Source organism: Hypomesus nipponensis, chromosome 9 (assembly GCF_054491055.1).
Source record: "Hypomesus nipponensis isolate SF chromosome 9, ASM5449105v1, whole genome shotgun sequence".
Classification (NCBI taxonomy): Eukaryota; Metazoa; Chordata; class Actinopteri; order Osmeriformes; family Osmeridae; genus Hypomesus; species Hypomesus nipponensis.
Window position 1 is genome coordinate 22,892,351 of NC_140369.1, and position 6,000 is coordinate 22,898,350.

A 6,000-nucleotide genomic window follows, 5' to 3' on the forward strand; every position below is an offset into this window, starting at 1 on the left:
AAATACACGTGAAACTCCTGGAGGCACGACGCATTCAGGGCATAATCCAAATGGACTGTAAAAACAGAACAGTCAGTCCTAATCCAATGACCTCTGCCTGTTGCGGTTCATTGAACTACTGCTCGGGAGAAAATGAGTTTTCCTAAATAACAAAAAAATAACATAACTTCTGGATAGCCATGCTTCCATTCTCACTGACTTCTCACTGATTTCGATATCGAATAACTATTTCATGAAAACGTTTTTGATTTAGAATGATTGTCTGCTCCAACAATTCGTTAAAATGTCCTAGCTAACTGAGTTTACAGAGTAGGCCTAGGCTATTTATCACGAAAAATACAACAATCTAACACTTTTCGACTGGTCAAATATTGTCACGAGTTAGAGGCAGTCTCAACGGCGACTGTGTAAACTTTGTAGGACTGTTATAAGTATGTCTGACTTCGATTTACAGGCTTGTTTAAATAGCAACGATAAAAAAGGGATTATGATGGTAAAAAAGTAGGCTACTCGTAAAACTTTGCTTCACAAATAAATAATAAATGTTCCGTAATAGATAAGTGAGTTGCTGTAGTCGTCAGGTGCTATGAAGTTATCCAGGGTCCAAAAGCCCACTCCACTCACCTTTTCGGTGTTACAGGACTAGCTGTTTTGTTCACTTCTTTTGATAAGAGGCAATTCTTGAATGCCTAATACTTTGGGGGTGAGGAAGCTTATCCAATGTGTCTGTAACGGGTTCTTATAAATCCAAGCAAATCACAGCGCTTCCCAGAGGTTACAACAACACAAATTCCACAGTCGTTCAGAATTGAGTCAAATACCTTTCTTTCAGTTGTGCTCAGATGGTTTCACGCGCGTAGCCTACTTCTACAATCTTCTGTAAAAACGGCCTGCAGACAGAGTTGCGCGCGGACGCTTGAACCGTTTTTTTCTTTCAAGTGCTTTATTTGCTTTCCACGATTACCACATGCACCCGGCGAATAGTCGCGAGAATGACTTGATTTTGGACGATATCACTTTAGAGTAGCAGCGCCAGCCCTCCAAACACGTAAAAAGGGGCTTGGCTAAATTGGCTATAAGGGATCTACTACAATGTCCCGGTGACTGGCGGACCCCTTCTGGCCAACTTCAGACTTGCGTATAGTTTAGTGGTCGTATTTTTCAAATGATCAGGATATAAAGACAAATACATCGGAATGTCAACGTCAGTGTATTGCGAGTAAGTGGGGCGTTTCTTTGTAATGTAGGCTATGAGCGGTCCTCTAGTCTTGACTGAGGGCGTTGAGATATTCAGTTTAAATGACATCATAAGCCCTCATTCAGTGACAGTATTGTAGGCTACTCAGTGCAATACATTCAATCAATTTCCACACATACTCAGTAACAGTCACTTCATTTGAATTATGTGCCCTTTGGTAAATGTTTAGGGTGATATTATGTTGATTCTTGATTTTTGGATTTCTCACAAAATTCCAACCTTTGGAGACACATCTTCAGCATATCAGTAAACGTATTTAGAAAGATGATTCAATATAAGGTTGTGTTGAGTCTCCCCTCTTTGGAAAAGAGAACCATTTGTCTCCCAACGTAAATCTTGCTGAAGTACATCTAAAACATAATAGAAACATGGTAGCTGGGAGGTGACAGCAAATAAGAAAGGAAGGGGGGGAAGAGAAACAACTTGATCAAACAGATAACCAAAAATAACAAAGCTGAGCAGAGGAGAAAAGATGGAAATGTGTGCGTGTGTGGGAGGGGGTCTACTATAGCTTCTGTGTGTGTCTCCCTGAGTGCGTGTGTGTGTGTCAGTAGTATTCATGGCAGTGTGACAGAAAGGTGCAGTGGAAGGAGAGAGCAGTGTGTGTGTGTGTGTGTGAATGAACGTGCCTGTCCGTCATGGTGGGGCTCGGGGAGTAGGGGGGTGCAACACTCTGCATTCATACCGCTGAAACACTGAGCCATTCATCCCAACTCTCCAAGACCCCTCCCTTGAATACCAACTCTGCCTTTCAGAGGGGAGAGGAGGCTGTGCAGACTGGGATGAGAGAGGGGACACAGAGTGGGACTGTGAGGGAGGAGTGGAGTTATTGGTCATGAGAGGGCCAAAGATCAGAGGGCCACTCTCCCTCCTTCCGTACTGACGAGGTTCAGAGGGGTTCTGGGATAAGCTCCCCAGTTCACAGGTTCACACTGTGACGTGTGGGAACAAACCATAGCAAGATAGCAATGCTTGAAAAACAAGTGCAACCTTGAAAAACAAAACAAATCTACTGGCAATTTCCTAAGTATTGGTAAAAGTAGAGAACAGTACTTTTTCGTGAAAAACTGCTGTATGTCTACAAATATGTGTATTTTTCCACTGTTGAAGGTTGTAAAAAATGATTTACACCCATTTTATTTCCCATTGAAGTTCAAAACAGTAATGGTTGGTTTTGAAACAATCTTCTATCCTGTTTGCAAGATGCAGTATCTACTGTAAATACAGAACTATTGTTCTGTTATGAATGGTGGACTGAGTGCATCTGTCTGCATAGAGGTTATAAAGACACAATACACCAAAGCAAATTGGTGATGATGCACTAAATCCTTTCTCCATAATCTCGATTTGTTGAGTCTGGTTCACAGAATATTTGATGAATGTTCCTTCATCCTATTATTTGGGGGCAGGGGAGCCGTGACTCTGATGGATTCACATTTCATTTGTTTCATTTGATTGACATGTCTGTGTTGGGGATAATCTTCACTATTCTACTGAAAGAATAACGTGATTAGTACAATGCAAACCTGAGCGGAATAGAAGACCACACCTTTGAGTGGTAAATTGTTTCCAGGCATGTACCAAGTGTTAAACAGTTTTTCTCAATTTGACGCATTTCTCTATGCTCAGGTGACTGCGCTCAAAACAGTTAAAACAGTGATGTGAACACTTTGTAATAGTCCTAAACCAATGGTAGATGTATTTTCATACAAATTGCAAATTACATAACACTGTCCACAAAATTCTCAAATGTTTTCACAGTATTTCATACAGCTAACCAAAACGTTCATATTTCAGGAAAAAACAACAGCCGCTCTTTTTTATCGGTTGCAAACATATGTGTACCATTTTCCATACACAACAAACAAAACTCTAATTATAGAACTCTAATTCATTAAATTCTCAGTTGTTGGTATGTTTTCAATTTGCCCCAAATGTACATGTGATGAGTTAGAAATACACACAACACAAGAAACGCACATGTCCTAATTGTTTACACAATGGTCTTATGGTAATTACAACAACTGTAAAAGGGGAAAAGAAAACAACAAAGATGAAGAATGAGAAAGGGGAAAAGAGTTATAAGACTGGGCGGTGGTAGACAGGGTAGAGGGAGGGAAACAGATGAAGAGGTAGAAAGATATGATGGGAGAGGAGTAGGGGGTATAAGAAGAAGAGATGGAGCAAGAACAGTTGGGTTAGGGTTAGGGTTAGGGATGTAGGAAAAGTAGAAAAGGGAAGAGTAGAGGGAGATGGGTTGATCGGAGGGCAATGGTATAGTGGCAAGAGCAAGATAAGAGTATTCAAGAATACCTGGACAGAGAGGAAGAGGAGAGGTGTAAGAGGAGGGGGGACAGGTTTTGTAGAAGAATATGGTATGGAAGTGTTTCAAATGAAACCAGAGAGGGTACAATTTCTGGGGAAATTGTAGGGTGTGCTTGCTTGCGTTGTTTGCAAGTGGGTCCAGTTTTTTCCCTCCGGTTAAACGCTTAAAAAGATATCAGAAATCACTAATATTCGTAGGTTATTGAGAGGAGACATAGGCCTATTTATGGATGCTATAGAATACATTAATTGACAGAGCCAGATATACAGATAGACTGCCAGAGCTGTGATGCATCCTCGAAAGACCCGGCAATTCAATCAATTTCCCGGCACATTTGCTATGTAATGCAATACAGATGTACACCGCCCCCTACCGAACAAGATGGGTAGCTCAGTCAGTAGGGAGCTGAAAAAGAGCAGCTACTGACGTCACTCTGCTGCGCCACTCAGATTGCTTTTTTGTTTTCTAATTATGGGCAGTACTTCGCTAGCCTGGCTCTGCCCTCCTACGTACTCCCGCTCAATTTGGATTTTGTTTCTGTACTCGGTCTGGCCATTCGGTGCGTAAGTCAGATATTGCAGGTTGATTTTCTACCGGCGAATCAGCGAACAGAGGGAGTGGCTGAGAACGATGACATTGATGTCGCTAGTATGTGTTGTAGTTCCGTAATGGCGGCGGAGAAAGATGCGAGCGAAGCCATTTGGTCCGTTGTAGCAACGCTGCCGAATATCCAGAAGCTAAAGCTGGGTTTTGTTGGTGGCCATGATGTTGTGGCCCTCATGCCCACGGGGTTCGGGAACAGTTTGATTTTCCAGCTACGGCAGCTAGCTCTGTTACAGTAGTGGTGAAGGAATTGGCTAAGGCAAACGCTAGTGATTGGTTATGGCAGATAAGAGTGGCTCTGGGCAGATCCAATAGTTTTAAACTTCAACAGAGTACACGCCTACAAGGAAGTCAACGCTTGTCAATGGAGTGAGGCCACACTCTGTACAAATGAAATGTACGAGAGTCTGGTTAGGACCAGGCTAGTTGGCCTACTTTGCTGGCAGACCACGAAAACGAAAAAGCAATGTCCGTTCTGTTTTCTTTTTGATTATGGCATAAAATGTGCAGTCATGAAGAAGAAAATGCAAATGCAAATAGGATGCTGGATTACTAATTTTATTATGAGTCAAATAATGCAGCCACATTTTTAAAATGAAAATGCATTTCTGCAAATGCATTTTAATAAAAATTTAAGCACGATTTGCTTCCATATTTGAGCAGTGGCGGTCCTAGCACATTTGACACCCCGGGCAAGGTTTTCCCCTGTGCACCCCTGCCTCCACATTAGGTGTCTGCAACAGATCCATGGGGGGCTCTTTCACTCCACACCCACTGTAAAGAAGTTCTCCCTGCCAAACAACACACTGGATTCCAAAGCAACATGTTTAACTACTTCAACTTATTACGGTGTACTCTTTTTGGCTGTTCAAGAAAGACCAATACCTTAACATGATAGCGTGTTGTCTCCTGACCTGATTTGTCGAAACGATCATTCTTCAGGCAAAACCTTAATCAAAGGTAGAAATCCATCCATCCATTGTCAACCACTTATCTAGTGAAGTGCTGAAGGTCAAGGACCGATAATGACAGGAAGACCACATAATCCGCAAAAAGCAGCAATAAAATCCTCAGCCCACCAAAGAGCCCATCTGACCATGAATATTACAAACAGGATTGGTGACAAAGCGCAGCCCTGGTAGAGACCATCCCCCACACGGAACAAACTTGACTTTGTGCTAAGGACCCGGACACAACTCTCGCTTTGGGTGTACACGGATTGGATCACCCCAAGAAGGGCCCCCCTCACCCAGTACCCCCGTAGCACCTTCCACAGTATCTCCAGGGGGACCCGGTCATACACCTTCTACAGATCCACAAAACACATGTAGACCAGATGGGCATACTCCCAGGCCCCCTCCAGGATCCTTGCGAGAGTGAAGGTCTGGTCCGTTGTTCAACGACCAGAAGGGAACCTGCATTGTTTCTATTCAATCCGAGGTTTGACAATCGGCTGAACCCTCCTCTCCAGCAACTAAAAAAAAGTGAACTTTACCAGGGAGGCTGAGAAGTGTGATACCCCTGTAGTTGGCACTGTCACGTCGAGAGGTGGGGTACGACCCAAAGGCAGGAGAGTCGGCAGGCATTGTCGAACAAGGGGTTTATTACTGTAAACAGGAACACAGACAGGGTACTCACGTAACAAGGGTAATGACAAGGGTTAGGGTCCTAGAGGACATGGTGGGATTTAGGAGCTCTTCAAAGTGTTCCTTCCACCGCCCAACAAAATACTCAAGTAAGAACAACAACAGCGTCCCATCTTTGCATACACGGCTTGGATGATTCCCCGCTTCCCCTTACTCAGGTGGCGGAC

The 6,000-nt window shown here is 43.2% G+C and overlaps 1 protein-coding gene across 1 annotated transcript in view; it reads right to left on the reverse strand.

Annotated features, from left to right (window-relative positions):
• plxnb1b (plexin b1b) overlaps window positions 1-961 on the reverse strand; it is a 72,440-nt gene extending 71,479 nt beyond the window's left edge. The window contains exon 1 of the mRNA XM_084704227.1: window positions 625-961. The gene's annotated coding sequence lies outside the window, so the exon portion shown is untranslated. The remainder of the gene's footprint in view (window positions 1-624) is intronic.
• Between the last annotated feature and the right edge of the window lie 5,039 nt (window positions 962-6,000).